Source organism: Artibeus jamaicensis, unplaced genomic scaffold (genome assembly GCF_021234435.1).
Source record: "Artibeus jamaicensis isolate MK-2021 breed Jamaican fruit bat unplaced genomic scaffold, CSHL_Jam_final scaffold_369, whole genome shotgun sequence".
NCBI classification, from domain to species: Eukaryota; Metazoa; Chordata; class Mammalia; order Chiroptera; family Phyllostomidae; genus Artibeus; species Artibeus jamaicensis.
The window spans coordinates 4,037,592-4,054,327 of NW_026522042.1; positions in this window are offsets into that span (position 1 = coordinate 4,037,592).

Genomic DNA, 16,736 nt, shown 5'->3' on the forward strand with positions numbered 1-16,736 from the left:
GTACAGTTGTTTTGAGCTTAAAGTCACTTTTCATTTAGCATTTAGTAATTTCCACGTTTTAAATTTCAGCTCATTATTTCAGTCTTCCCAGACTTTATGGAACTTGGATTCTATCACCTTGTAAATTAGCTGCTCTACTCACATTTATGTCATCTTCAGAACTGATGAGGACACATCCTCTTTCTTTGTTTTTTGTGGTTCACGATGCTCAAGTGAAGTATTTCTTGGCTAACTTGAGAAATAGCCATATGAGGTTGCAATCAATAGAGGAATCAAAACTCTCTGGATGATAGAGTTTAACCAACATCAGCTCTGCCAAACAGCCCTGACTCCTGGGACAAACTGCCCACCGGGTACAAATGTGGTGTGTAAGTTCTTGTATTTGCCCCACATCAACCACCTTCCTTTTCTTCGATATGTAATGGTCACGTTTTTTTAAAGCACGGCAGTTTTATCTAGGAATATGTTTTCTTAGCTAAAGCGCATGTCTCCTGGCATTCTTGGCAATTTGTGTGGCCATCTGATCGTCCTGTCAATGAGATGGAAGTAAAAACAATCTGTGTCTTTCTCTTTTTCTTCCATTTACTGAGAGGTGACAATGGAGCAGTTGACCTGGACTTGTTGGAGACCACATATCACCCGTGGCAGTATTTTCAGCCCCACAGTATCATCTATGGTTATATTTTCAGGTCACTTCAATGCAGTTGCTTAACCAATCCATATAATGAAAGAGGGAGAAATATTATGAAATCTCTTATAAACGTACTGTTTCTTCATAGTCCAATCTCATAATTTATTATTCTAGGGTAATCTAGAATAATAGGTCCTTGCTTGTGGGTACTCCATAAAATGTTGCCAATTGGTTACTCATAACTTGATGTCTATGAATATAGCATGGATCCAAATGAATACATTCTTGACATTAGCAGAACTCAGAAAATGGAAAGAATTCAGACTACAGGCGAGTTGGATGAGCATCAGGTGCTCTGTTCTGGGGTATGGAGCACTGGGTTCAGAGCGGCCTTGGGTGGAGCTGGTGGACTCGGACAGCTGAAAACAGGCCCCTGTCAGGGATCTGTGTGACTGACAGGCAGCAAAGCAAGTGTTTAGAAGAAGCAAAATGAGCAGGATTGAAAGCTGACTCTGGGTGCTGTGCGATTTTGACTGGTGAGCCACTTGCATGCATTGTGTCTGGGGACACATTATAAGTATAGGACAACATTGGCCACCAGGGAAGACAGACATCATGAAGAGCTCTTAGGCTGGAAACCGTACTAGACCCAGCTCAGACCAGGCCCTTCGTCTAGTTCATGTACAATGTTGCGTCCTCCCCACCAGCCCATCCCCCGTGAATGTGAAGAGGACTAAGGAGAGGGCAGAAGCAACAACAGAAACAGTAACCGGAAGGAGGAAACATCCATCAGACACCGGCTCCTGAAGGGGAATTTACACTCCCATATCTATGCAACTCCTCACCTTGTGTTTGTTCTTCTATATCCTCTATTTTAATAAAGGTCAGCTTTTCAAATTCTTTTTTTTGTGTGTGCGACCTAAGAAACTTTTGCTGACAAATATTAAGGAACATTCACTGCCTGTGGTTGAAATTATTTCTGTGTACTTCTGACAATTTTATGGAAATGGAATTCACAGCTGTACCCCCGGGGTAGGAGAGTCGACAACAACACTCCACCCTCAAGGTGACTCGGTGACTCGTGATGCATCAGCACCCGCTGTCTCCAACAGCAACACATCGTTTGGAAAGAGCGCGGTGCAGAGCTGAAGTGTACACAAAACAAACAGGTCACCTGAAATACAGGATGCTTCCACTCCCAGTGCTGGCTTCCTCCCACTCTTTTCTGAAAGCATCTGTTATTGCAAGAGCTTGCCAAAAATGTCACTGCCAGATTTTGCTGGACATGGGCTCTGATCATGTCCAAATGACAGAAAATCGGCTGTGGGATTTGTGGCCTGAGTAATCATTAGCTGCGGGCACTGCATTGGGTAGAAAATACAACGATCTTAATCCGCCTGATCTGAAAGGCCAAGCTGTGCCCCACGCTGCCAGCTCCCAAGGACTCCAGACCAGCCACAGTGACTGCGACAAAAAGACAGATTTGCCCTGAAAGACAGCACATTTTCTCTCCCAGTGGAGAGAAAGACAAGCACCCATGTGGACATTTTCCATGTTAGAGTTAGGAAGCATCAAGAGTGCTTCTTCCATATATATGAAAATCATAGAGAAAGACTCAAACATTAGCTTTGTGCAATAACGGAAACAAGTGTGCCAACATCAGTCAGCACAGAAGTTAATATTGGCTTTATCTTCTCTTCCAATTCAATGCCTACTTTTATGATATATTCAGAGTATTCTCACTAGGGGAAAAGAGTTCACAAATTCCCCTCAGTATGTTCTTCAAACACCCATTAAAAACTAACGCAATTCAAAGACCAGAAGTTACCTTAAATTCTTTTTGGCTCACTATCGCCAGCCAAGTCTCTAAGTGTTGAATTCTTTGGTTGAAATCCAGACATCAACCATCAGAAATGTAATGCACTGAGAGTCCCAGTTTCCTGCAGCATGAATAGAACTTAGAAGACGCCACACCATCCTGACAACAAGAGAAAAGCTGAACAAACTGGAAAACAGACATTCTTTTTTGGTTTGTTAGAGAAGGAGGTCACAGGGCAAACTGCTGTTCCTCAAACTGGAGAGGAGAGACATGGGGGGTCACAGACAAACTCGGGGAATCACAGAGCCCATGAGCAGCAGCTCCCACGGTCTGGCGGTCAGTGTGGACAGAGCTAAGAGTCAGACACCCCAGGGAGACCCAGCCCAACCAGGCCTCTGCCTTACTCAGTTTTACGTCAGGGCTCCGCCAGGTCCCCGCGTGTAATAAGAGAAAAATCCCCTATGCTTCCAGTAGGAAGAGACAAAACCACTTTGAAATACATCAGAGCATTCTGTTCTTTTTAATGAGGCCTGGCCTCGGGAGACACCATGTTCCCAAGGCCTAACCCACTGGGGCTTTCTCAAAGCCTGACTCCACTGGGGCATGGGTGGAGGGAAACATCCAGTTCCAGGCCCCTCTGGTCGCTCCCTCCCACCTCGGAGAGAGGAAGACTGAGCACTGGAGAAGCTCAGACAGTTGGGGCACAGGCTTAGGCAGGACGGGGACCCCCTCAGAGCACAGAGAGCACGTCCCCTCCCGACACCTCACCACACTGTTAGCTTATTAAACGGTTATTTATTGTAGCTCCTTCTGCCTTGGCACATCATGTCCACATTGCAACAAAAATTACAAAGCGTGATAAAATGCAAAAACCAGTCTGAAGAGACTCAGTGAGTACTGGATCAGAGTCAGACATGGCAGAAATGTTGGAATTATCAGACCAAGAATGTTTTTTAAAAAACTGTGACTTTATGGAAAAACTAGACAACAGGTAAGAAGAGATGGGTAACAACAGCAAAAAGATGGAAAATCTAAGAAAGAATCAAAAAGAAATGCTAAAAATCAAAAACACTGAAATGGAAATAAAGAATATCTTTTATGAGGTTATTAGTAGACTGGACGAAGTTGAGGAACAATCTCTGTGCTTGAGGATATGAAAATAGAAACTTCCAAAACTGAAAAACAAAGAGAATGAAAGGCTAAAAACCAGGACCTAAGGTCCAAGAACTGTGAGAAAACTTATTTTTCTTAGACCCAATTATCTCATAGGTAATAGTTTATTCCAATAATAACAGCAAAATGCATTAAATCTCTTCTGTGTAACATATGCTGTATGTACATAATGTTCGTGTGTGCTTATGCACATACATAAGGGTGTATAAACATGTGTGTGCTTTCGTATAAGTGACACCACTGAGAGCAGTGACACAGGGATGGGATGGGAGAAGTGGACACATTTTGTTCTTAAAAGTGGAGTGGCGTAGTGCTGTTTGAAGGTGGATTTGACTTAGTTGTAAACATTGCAAATGCTACGGTGATCCCTGAAAAACATTTTAAAAGAAATATAAGTATAGGGACTTCCAGCCAAGATGGCGGCATAGGCAGACACACTGTACCTCCTTGCACAACCGAAAAAAGGACAACGACAAATTTAAAGACAAAAAACAACCAGAACTGCCAGAAAATTGAACTGTATAGAAGTCCGACAACCAAGGAGTTAAAAAAGAAACATCCATCCAGACCTGTATGAGGGAAGAGATGGGCAGCTAGGGTGGAGAGGACTCCTGGCAAGGCAGCAGCTGGAGGACCAGGAGGGTGAGGCGTCAGCTGGCAGACTGGGCAGTCCCACATTCACGTGCAGATAAACCGGGAGGAACAACTGGGGAGCCAGACAGACCACAGAACCCAGGGTCCAAGTGCAGGGAAATAAAGGCTCAAGGCCTTTGACTAAAAACACCTGTGGGGGTTGAGGTAGCAATGGGAGAAACTCCCAGCCTCACAGGAGAGTTTGTTAGAGAGACCCATGGGGTTCTAGAACATACACAAACCTACCCACCTTCTGGAAATCAGCACCAGAAGGGCCCAATTTGTTGTGGGAAGTGGGAGAAGTGACTGAAAACCAGCGCAGAGCAGAACAAGCAGCACTGTTCCCTCTCTGACCCTTCCCCACATATAGTGTCACAACACAACCACGTGGGTTGTTCTACCCTGGGGAACACCTAAGGTTCCACCCCTTACTATGTAACAGCCCTGCCAGACCAAAAAAAAAAGGGGGGGGGACCAGGTGAAAGAACAAATCAAAGCTTCAGAAAAAATACAACTAAGCAATGAAGAGATAGCCAACCTATCAGAGGCACAGTTCAAAACACTGGTAATTAGGATGCTCACAGAATTGGTTGTGTATGGTAGCAAGTTAGAGGGGAAAATGAAGGCTATGAAAAGTGAAATAAAGGAAAATACACAAGGAACCAAGAGTGAAGGGAAGGAAACCAGGACTCAAATCAATCGTTTGAAGCATAAGGACGAGATAAACATTCAACCAGAACAGAATGAAGAAACAAGAATTCGAAAAAATGAGGAGAGGCTTGGGAACCTCCAGGACAACTTGAAACATTCTAACATCCTAATCGTAAGTCTACTAGAAGGAGAAGAGGAAGAGCAACAAGTGGAAAACTTATTTGAACAAATAATGAAGGAGAACTTCCCTAATCTGGCAAAGGAAATAGACTTCCAGGATGTCCAGGAAGCTCAGAGAATTCCAAAGAAGTTGGACCCAAGGAGAAACACACCAAGGCACATCATAATTACATTAGCCAAGATTAAAGAGAAAGAGAGAATCCTAGAAGCAACAAGCGGTAAAGGGACAGTCACCTACAAAGGAGTTCCCATTAGACTTATCAGCTGATTTCTAAAAAAAAACAAAAACAAAACCCTTGCAGGCAATAAGGGGCTGGAAACAAGTATTTGAGGTCATGAAAGGCAAGGACCTACATCCAAGATGACTCTATCCAGCAAAGCTTTCATTTAGAATGGAAGGGCAGATAAAGTTCTTCCCAGATAAGGTTAAGTTAAGGAGTTAATCATCACCCAGCCCTTATTATATAAAATGTTAAAGGGACTTATATAAGGAAAAGAAGATGATCAAATATATGAACAGTAAAATGACAACAAATTCACAGTTATTAACAACCAAACCTAAAGAAACAAACAAACAAAGCAAAGCAAACAACTAGAACAGGAACAGAAACACAGAAATGGAGATCACATGGAGGGTTATCAGTGGGGGAGTGGGAGGGAGAGAAAGGGGGAAAAGGTACAGAGAATAAGTAGCATAAACGATAGGTAGAAAATAGACAGGGAAGATTTAGAATAGTATAGGTAATGGAGAAGCCAAAAAAGTTATAGGTACAACCCATGGACATGTACTAAAGGGGGGGGGAATGCAGGTTGGAGGGGGTGCAGTGTACAGAGCAGAGGGAAATAAAGGAGGAAAATGGGACAACTGTAATAGCATAATCAATAAAATATGTTTAAAAAGATTAAAAAAGAAATATAAGTATAGTTGATATGCAAAGAAAGGAGAAAATGGAATTATATAAAATGTCTAATTTAAACCACAAAAGGCAGAAAAAGGTGTGGAAGCCCAAAAGAAGAACAAATAATAAGGTTAAATACAGTATATATAGAAGTATTTTATTTTCTAAGCATATTAATAATTCTTTTAAATGTCATTATCTAAATACACCAATTAAAAGACAGAGATGCATGTGGAAATAGGCAGGTGATGTCATTGCCAAGTAGCAGTGGGAAGAAAAGACCAACAAAAGCAACAGAAAACCTCTTGGATATATCAAGCAAGACTTACTTGTCTAGGAGAAACAAAAATCAGCACCATTTGTCTATATAGAGGAGAGAACATCAATAGCCTCACTGAGAGGTAGAAATTTGGGGATGGTAAGTCCTGCAGGGAATTAAAGATGGAGCATAACTCCTCTCCCTTTGGATGTGAGCTGGTTAATGACTTTGTTAAATACCAGTGCACCATGTCAGGGACTTCCAAGGGAAGGTCACAGGAGGCCTTGCACCTGTGACCAAGCGTTTTGGAACACTCTTTCTTAGAGCTCAGCTCCCGAGGGTAGGAGGGAAGCCCCCAGCCTCCCTCTCTGGTTGAGTCCCCAGCTGATAGCCATGTGCAACTCGCCAATGGTGGTGTGTGAGCCATTTTATTGACAGGTCCTCCAGCCCACGCAAGTCCTTTCAGCTGATGCTCACAGAGAGGAGAGGAGCACCTGCCAAGTCCTGCCCTCATGGCAGATTCATAAGCAAAATAAATGATAATTGTTGCTGTAAGCCACAAAGCTTTGGAACGGTTTGTTGTTCAGCCGTAAGTACCTGGAAGGACTTGTAAGTGAGGCCTTCTGTAAGAAGAGTCCCCTTCCAGACCACCCTTCATCCCATGAAGCAGGAGTAGTCCCAGCCACACCCTGGCCGGGACAAATGCTGCAGGCCCTCTCCACAGGCTCACCTCGTCACCCTCTGCGTTGTCCACAATGCGACACAGTCAGCAGAACTAGAACTGATGTCAATTAGCAGATCATCTTGGGGGCCATGCTCTGCGGTATACTACATGGCACCAGACACAACTCCCCATTCAGAGGGAAGCTTGGAGTGAGCAGAGCAGAGCTGTCACCACCAAAGAGGTGCCTTCAGGAATGCTGAGTCCTAAAGCCTCATTTACTGTACTCTCAAGTCTGCACCTTGCTTCCAGGCATCAATTCGGGTCCCTTCAAAACCACTTTAAATACTGAGCATTTGAAGTTCTGCATTTTCATCCACTGGCAAGCCTTAGGTGCGGAAACTGAGAAACAGTACAAAGGTGAAGCAATAGGAAGCATCGTGTTAGCACCAAACTTTCTCCTTAGTAATTATGCTTTTCCTTGGATGTTATCCTGCTGCAACTCACTAATAGTCCTGTGTATTCAACATCAGACCTTCAGACTGGCTGTTCCAAACACAGATTTTCAAGAGACACGATTGTACGAAGCTCCATAAAGTCTAATTGTGTAAAGGAATTGTAAACCTCTCTGCAGCCCAGACAGATTTGTTTCTTTTAGGATCAGCATCTTTTCCATTAAAGAAGGACAGGTTGTGGACTGGGTTCCCTTCAGTCAGAAGAGGATCTTCTTGTTTCAACTGTCACTGCCATTTGCTTCTTGGGGTTGAGACTGGACATTTGGGAAATCTGATCTGATTGGATGATCCAGATGGAGAAAGGGGAGGTCTTGGCTAAACCTCTTCAAAATAATGATATGAACAATATTATTGTAATATACTATTTATTATAAGCCAGAGATTATTTAAAATGGTTTCCATGATGAACTCAACAGACTAGGAGGTTAGGTTCTATTATGACCCCCTCTTACAGGTGAAGAAGCGCCATGATGAACTCAACAGACTAGGAGGTTAGGTTCTATTATGACCCCCTCTTACAGGTGAAGAAGCGGAGGACACAGACAGGAACCAAATCCCACACCATCACACAGCTGTGAATTATGGGAGTTGCTAGATGAGCCCAGGCGGTTTAGCTTCAGGGCTTATGCTTTTAACCTCTCTTCTTAGCATCCTGTTGACAGATGAAACTGGGAAGCCTGAATCAGTTTGTGTATGTGTGTGAAAGACAGAGAGAAAGACAGAGGGATAGGAGGTTTCATGTGATTATTGAAAAAAAGAAGGGAAAGATCAAAGTAATGGATTTGTGGATTGCGGGCCACACAGTCGAACCTGTAATCCTAGACATTTCCTGGATATGACAGGATCTTATTTAAAAACTGTATGTGCTGCTTCCTGAACAGAAGACAGGGAAATGCTGTTACCATCCAACGACATGTCCCAAAAACCTACCACATAGTAGGGGCTGCAGCTGTAAGAAAATGTGGCTCACAAACTCACTGCAAACTCAGACACCACCTGAGACCACCTGAAACCTAAGCACCCCGGGAAAGGTAGACTTCGGGTGCCACCAGGGTGCAGCAGGTCAGGAGAGCTTTGTAGGGAGGCGGGCCAGGTGGAGGCAAAAAGGCCAAGAGATCATTGGGGAGGTTCATGCACCGGGCACTGCGAGGGGTGCTGGCCTTTGTCAGGCCAGCTTGCTAAAACAAGGCCCAGAGAAGCAAGTGTCTTGGAAGCAGCCAGCACCAAGGAGAGAGCCAGACAGGTCGGCCATCCACGTGAAGAGCCCTTCCAACCCGGGGCGTCCTGTCTTGGCTTGCTCCCATCAACAACACTTAGCTGTTGCCAGGAAAAACCTCAGGAAACCCCACCGGAGCCCCGGGGAAGACAGTGGCATCTCTCCAAGAAAGCTCAGGATGTAGTTCTCGTTTCACCCTACACGAGAAACACGCATTCTCCCGGACAGTAATGTCCTCCCAGCCTCCTGTAATCTGCTGGTTTGTAATTTGAAATTGATGATAAAAAAGCAGTTGTCTTGACCTTTTCCATAAACGTAAAGGAATGGGAACATTAGTTCTGTGTAAGATTTCTGTTGATTATATTCACTCACGGGATTACAGCTTGCTTAGTCTGTATGCTTTCTGGTGTAGCTAGCCTTTTTTTTCTTTTTAATTCCCTTCCAGTAGGACTACTGAAAAGGACAAGGTCAAAGTGTAAAATAAAAATACGTATTTTAAAATTAGGGTTGAAGTTAGCCATTTCAAAAAGATGAGCTAAAGGAGAGAAGAGGGAGTTCCGAATGAAACAGGCACACACACACACACACACACACACACACACACAGACCAGCCTCCTGATCATCACATATCCCCACCCCCCCATGTAAATTATCGTGTTACGATGTTTTGCTAGATATGTGGATTTTGTCATAAGTGTACAGTGTATAAAGTAGAAAAAGTCACAAGGCAGGTTCAGTGGGTTTGGTGAGGATTCCGTGAGCATCTCAAAAGCATAGCGATGAGAGTAGAGACAATGAGCAACAGCCAGGGAAGGAGACAGCGCGTCCGATTAGCTAGTGCGTCCTCATTCCTGGTTGCTGGGACTCCGAGTCTCTCCCGCAGCTTGGTCAGCCCGAACCCACACACCCTGCAGGCAAAGGGCATCTGCTTTCCACTATGGGAGGGGCGATGTACGCATAGGTTACATTTTTTTCCTCCACTAGTAAGTAAACTGGCATTTTTAAAAAGATTCCTGGACTCCTCAATTCCTTCATTTGTAGAGAATGAGACCTAGTTCGTCAAATATGCTGGCGCTGCCACCAGTAAGGACGCTGCAGAGCCGTGGGTGCCATTTGGACACTCGGCGTCTCCCTTTCCCAGCGCGTAGAAGATCGAGTCTGCCCACCAACCTGCACTCCAGGCTGCACACTAGGAAGGAAGGAAAGACAGAAAGCTGGGCACGGGAAGCCCTGGGTGCACCCAGTGCGCTCCGTCTCTCAGGGTGAGCGCTACCTTTGGAGTAGAGCAGGCAGGGAGGAAAACACGGCGCCTGTTAAACACTGGCCTGCTTACACGCACCGGATTTGTACAAGAACGATCATTGCTCTTTCAGATTGATAGGCTGTACCTGAGTTTTTGCAAGGCTGGAAAATGTTGACTGGGAGTACAAGGTGCCTTTTCTCTCTGTCTCTCTTTCTGATTTATCTCTCTCTTACTTTATTTATTTATATATTTTTAAAGATTAGACCCTGGCTGGTGTAGCTCAATGGATTGCGTGCGGGCCTACGAACCACAAGATCGCAGTTCAATTCCCAGTCAGGGCACATGCCGGGGTTGCAGGCCAATTCCCAGCAGGGGACTCACGAGAGGCAACCATACATTGATATTTCTCTCCTTCTCTCCTTCCTTTCTCCTCTAAAGATAAAAAAGTAAAATATTTTTAAAAAGAAAAAAACCCGTCTATTTAAAAAAAGAGATTAGACAGAGGGGGAGGGAGGGAGAGAAACAGCACTGTGTGGTTGCCCCCTCCTGGGGACCTGGCTGGCAACCCAGGCATGTGCCCTGACTGGGAATTGAACTGGCGACCCTTTGGTTCACAGGCTGGTGCTCAATCCACTTAGCCACAGCAACCAGGGCTCTTTCTGATATATTTTAAGCTTTTAAAAAAATTAATTCATCAAATTTCATTTTTATTAACACTCTCCAGCCCATACTATGAGTGAAAGGAAGTGGATCTCAGTATACCAAGTAGAGCTCTCTAAGCCTGGGCCTGGGAGCTTCCAGACCTTTTGTTCTCTTTGTTTACAAAGATAGTTAGAAATGAATCACTTCTGATTCCAAAGTAATCTAGGGGAATAGAAATAAACTCACAGCTTCCCTGTCTTCCATAAGTCATTCTTTCAGTCAGCTTCGTTAGCATCCATTCTTAAATTTGGCGTCTTCACCCAGTGATTGCTAAGGTGAAGCACCCAGAAAATCCTCAGGGCGATACACCAGATGGAGAGGTTTTCCACGGGTGAAAAGCGTTTGCTTCCACAGGGTTAAAGGAAGAGCTCATGGGACATGAGGATGGTATTTTTATTCTGTAAGGCCAGACGTGTATAATGCCAGCTACTTGAGTTATGCTGCTTTCAGTGTCAGAAATTGATATGAATTATATGTTGTTGTGTCTGACTACAAAGAGCAAATTGGCTCCAGCGTCCTGTGCCACACTTGTGTGGACATTCTTGATTTTCTTCACAGTTGTTTCAAATAAAAAAGACAATGTTACAACTGAATGCGCCTCATGATAGGCTGCGGTAATAGGAATCTAATACGTTGATCAGCCTCCGGGAGCCGGAAATGACCACCACAGAAAAATGGTGAGCCAGAGTTATTATCTAAACAATCTCAGCAGTTACTTGTGAGCCATGGGTATGGAGCATAATGGCCCTGTCTAGACTCAGCCCTTGCACATGGTTTATTGCTGTCTTTTCCGCACTAGCTGGTCAAGCAAGTTGTGAATGATCTCCTTAATGGGCACCGCCACAACATAACCAGAACCAAGCAAACCTTCATCTTCTTCATCTAGGAGAGTTGAGGTCTTTCTTTTTAACCCTTTGAAGTAATTGGAGTAGCTTGATTTATATGTACCAAGAGTAGCTTCTTTGAGGAAAGTCATTAGATAAACACTACTTCGTAATTTCTGGTCAGTGCCAAAGGAGAAGCAATAGTGAGTCCACGGTTAAAGGCCCCCACTTTACTAGGAGGTGCTCTTCCAGAAGAATAATACAATGAGGTGAGGTAGCAAGTTGATGAACTTAACGCCAGGTTGGGTCTGGGTGTGAATCCTGACTTGGCTGTTTGCTAAACTGTGTAATCTTGGAACCACACCCTCACCATCCGAAGAGTGAAGACAATGCCTTCATCACAGAATTGTTACGAGGACTAAAGGGCATAAGAGATGTAAAGATGCCAGAACAATGACAATCACGGTTAAACCTTCAATAAATGGCAGCTATTACTGTCATGAAAAGGGCGAATCACATTCATTGTTTTCTCCTTTTAGGTTTGACACGACACTATTTTTGGAAAAGCCCATTTAGAGTTCTTACTGAATCTATGGGTTTTCAGGAATTTCTGTGGTGGTCAAGTTGCTCTCACCACACCCATGGCTTGTCGTCTTACAAGGAGATGACAATGTGTTTGCTGTCAATGTTAGTTCGCTTTGTTTTTTAGGTTACAGTGTCTTAGGCTGGGCTCCCCACAATTATACTCTGGGAGGAGGACTCATATACAAGAGGGTGCTCAGTATTCCCAGGAGAAAGCGGTAAGGAGAACACGGCAGGAGATGGGCGCTAAGAAGGGTGTCACATCGGGAAGATCCCTCGTAGGTTACGTCAGGCAGACTCCGAGGGAGGGCTCCGAAATACCTGCTGGGTGTCAGAGTTGAAGCAAGCCTACAGGGTTGGGTGCAGATATATCCTGAAAAGTTTAGCAGAAAACACTTTCTACATGTTTATATTACATATACATTTAAGGAATGCCTAGTGTATATATATAAACACATGTGCAGATGGAGATTCAATCCTTCTATTGCTATGACTGCTTCAACTTCTACAATTTCTTCAACTTCTATTTCTACACGGGGAAGTAGAAAAATGCAGTGTGAGGCCATACATTTCTTGGTGTCAGACCTGCGAAAAGAAGCCAGAGTTCCTACTCAAACAAATCTTCTAACTGCTCTTCAATGGTTCTTTTATCTCCAACAGGAACTATAATATCATCTACCACTGAAGTCATGGGTGACAGGAAATCCCTAAAACTGCAAAGCAAACTAAGGCAATTTATTAGACATGTGTAAGGAAAATGCTAAATTTCTGTAATCATAACCATCTAGTCCTCCTTCAGTTTAAGTAGAAATGATTTGCTAAACTGTCTGTTATTGCTAAGCCATATAATTTATAGGAAATATAAACTTAATGCAACAATTAAAGTCAAGACAAAATTTACATTTAGTAAAACCTTGCAATCCACTCATTGTAGGCAAAAAATTAAATTGACGAGGGCCTCTGTTCAAAGCCTTATGAAAACTTGATCTTTTTGTAATGTAGTCTCTTAGTTTACGAACAGAACTGATTCTTGGCTTGTGCTTTCCTTCAAAAATAGAACGACTTAATAATTAAGAAGCAAACCACTCTTACAGAATTGTCAACATGGATATTTTTAAATCTTGCCTCTTTCTAGCTCTCCCAAAACAAGGAAAATTGAATGAAGGATAATAAAAAGTACACACAGAGAGATATGCTAACTTGAGGCACAGTGTGCGGACTTATGATGTCTATAATTATGGATCCTGTACTTTCCCTCCTTTATGTATTATTGTCTTTTTAATGCAGAACTACTACACGAATCTACCCTATACGACATTAATAAACTGTGGGTGCTCCCAACTCCCAGCAGTCCCTTCTAATTTCTTCCTGACTGACCACGTGGTCAATCCTCCCCAAGCATGGCCTCAACGGCGCCCTCCTTTTGCAGGAAAACCTTCAATAGCTCCCCGCTGCTCTCTCCTGCCTCACATTCGGAGCCTTCAATGATCATATCCTCTGATCCACACGTTCAGATTTACTTCCCACTACCTTTCGTTGCAGTTATTTACACAGTGACGTGAATAGAGCCCGTCTTTCCCAGCTCTCTGCATGTGTTCTACCAAAATTGTCGGCACTCTAGTCGCTGCCTGCTGGAATTGGACCCAGCCAGAAACACCCCAGAATGTTATTATATCTGAGGGCGGTGATCTTTATTGCTACTTTTTATGTTTTCCTGTACTTGGTATGATTTCCACAAAGAGTGTTATATATTTATAGACTTATATTTATATATAATAGAATAATAAAAATATATAAAGAATAGAATAATAAAACATAAATAATATCCACCTTCCAAGGGCTGTCCCCTGTGTGGGCTGCCTTTCTGAAGGTTTCATCCATCTTCCCAGGCAGATTCTGTCCAGGGCGCTCTCTTAACACCGTCTCCCCACCCCACCCCCCCCCCCCACCCCGCCCGCCCGCCCCGCCCCCACTATCCCCTGCCAGCTGGGTGAGCGCCTCTCCTTCCTGCGCTGCGCTGGGGTGAGTGCGCAGCGCCCATCTCGGCTCCATTATGGGAAGGAGAGCTTCTTCTGGGCTTCACTTCTCCTGCGGGGCTTGATTTTATTCTAAGTGCATAGCATTTAGCTCTCATGCTGGCTTTTAGATGAATGGGAAGAAAAAAAGAAGATTCTCAGAAGCCTCTTGATTTATATAATTTCCAGAAAGTAGATGTACAAATGCAACGTTTTTCCCCCCTAGTGAAAGCATAAATCAAGCAAGGGATCTCCAGTCTTACAGGGAAAAAAGTACTGGTGTTGGACTCTGCTGTGGGACCCCTTCTTACTAGGTTCTACTCACTAACCAGCTCTGCGTGGTCGGGCCAGCTACTTAAACTCCTCCTACCTCAGAGTCTGCCTTTGTCAAACAAACAAACAAATATTCAGACTTACGGTGAGGACTAATGAGCTGATACACCTAAAGCACTTAGGCCAGACGCTGTCCTAAGTGGCCCTGAGAACTCGCTGCCATCACAAGACCCGCCCTTGCCCTGACGTCACCAGAGCGTGGGTTACAGAGTATCCAGTGATGGAAAAAAATGCATTAAGGTTGAATCGGCCGGCTCCTAAGCTTACACAATCAGGGCAACCTCTCTGAGCCTATATCCATCCCGTCAACTGCTTGTAAAATTTAGTACTAACATTATGTAGAATGAACAGAGAGAGGAAAAAATGGCTGTTTTATGGAACTTGACTATAAGACTGCTTCCACGACCGATTTTTAATAACTTGACAATTATTTGCATAGTCTTTTATCCTCCGAGCTAGAATGTCCTTATTATCTTTGCTGATTATGAATATAATAAAAGCTCACTGTAAAATAATTTAACAATACAAAGTGCATAAAGCAGTACGTAAAAGTATTCCATGCCAAACTACTTTTATCTATATAGCTATACACATGAACAAAGCAGCTGTAAACATATTTTTGCAGCCCATTCCCTACATTTCTTTCCTTTTAATTAATGACACAGCATTAACATCTTTCCCTGGCAGTGTAAATGGGTCTACCTTGTTCTATTTAACGGCTGTGTATTGATTAAATAAATGACCAGTGTCGCACCGACAGACATTTAGGACATCACCCAGCTGTTGTTATAGGCAATGCAAGAAACACCTTTTCACTTAGATATTTTTGGTGCCATTTTAAATTAATTCCTTGGCAGAAATTCTAGTATTGGAGTTGGTGGGTCAAAGGGCACGCATGTGGGCAATGTTAATAGGAAGCCAAATTGCCTTTCAGAAAATTGGGCCAATTTGCACCTATAGCCGCAGCACACATTGGATATTATTATTATTTTTACCCATTTGGCAAATCTGATTATTAGGTAATCTTCTGCATTTTTTCCTTTTGTGAAATGCCTAATAAATCCTCTGCTCCTCTATTAGAATATTAATCCCCAGAGAGCACAGACTGAATTTATTAATTGATCTGGATGTTTATTTTAGTAATTAACTGGAATGCCTCCCTCTCATAAACACAGATGCATTTTAGGGGGTGTTTGCATTTATTTTTCCACTTAATATTCTCAAAAAGGGGTTGAAGCATGGTGTTGCTTTTTCGGCTCCCACCTCCCCAGGCCCCGGGCCCCAGGCCCCACACTCTGTCAGGGTAACCGCGCCCCGGTTGTTGGCAGAGAACCCTGAACTTGGGCGTCTCGGCTACAATGTCGCTAATGCAAAAGAACTGCTATCTCCTTTCATGAACGGTTCTGAGCATGGGAGGCTGGGATGCTGCTGTGAAATTCTCATCGAATCTAATATTTAGAGAATATTCCTGTTTTGATTTGTGATAAGGTACACAAACACAAATTATATTGGGCTACGAGCTGAAGGGGTTAGCAGTGTTTTTAAAACAGTTGTCAGACTCATGGGAAACACCTGGCGAAGTGTTGATTTTTCTTTTTTGGCCTGAATTGTCCTAACATTAGTACTACACATATATAAGGAACTGTTATTTTTGTCCAAAAATTTGTGCTGTATAGAAACAAAATAACCATAGATGATGTCGTTAATAAGAATACATTTTTAGTTCATTTCCCTACATTTGTTTCTTGAATTCAGGCGTCAGGTATGCATTAAGGATGGGAAAGCAAGAAGTTTGACTTGTCTTGTTAGATGTCGACTTTGGGGCTCAGTCCACCTACAGACGCCCATCTCCGCACTGTCCTCATGTCCACAGTAGGAGACTGGGACTCTCTATGGTGGAAGGCCAGTCCAGTTTTATCACAGTGGTATAGTCACACTGTGGTTTTAGAAGATGCAGAGTGTCCAAGAGTAAAAGTTAATGTAATTTGGATTGCAAGTCAAAAGCTTGACTATCTATTTGTACCTGGAGTAAGCTTCACTAACACTTGAAATCTTTAAAATCACAGACAAAATTTTTTCTTTTTCAGGGACTACAGTGCAGAGAGGAAAGTTTTCATGTCCTTCTTTTGTGCTTCCCTGGACAGCTTTATTCTTTTCTAACGATGCACATATATTACTTATTTAAAAACATCCCCTGAGATTATATAGATGGTAAAATTATAGTTTTTTTTGTTTTGTTCTTTGTACACTTTTATATCCCCCAAAGGTAACAGAACTTTTAAATCTCGTTATGGAGAGATTCGTACACATACAGAGAGTGGGAAGATTCACCGGAGTGCTGGGGGGCCCAGAACCCTGGACGGAAACCCGGGACCCTGGGCCTCTCTGGTCTCCTCCATT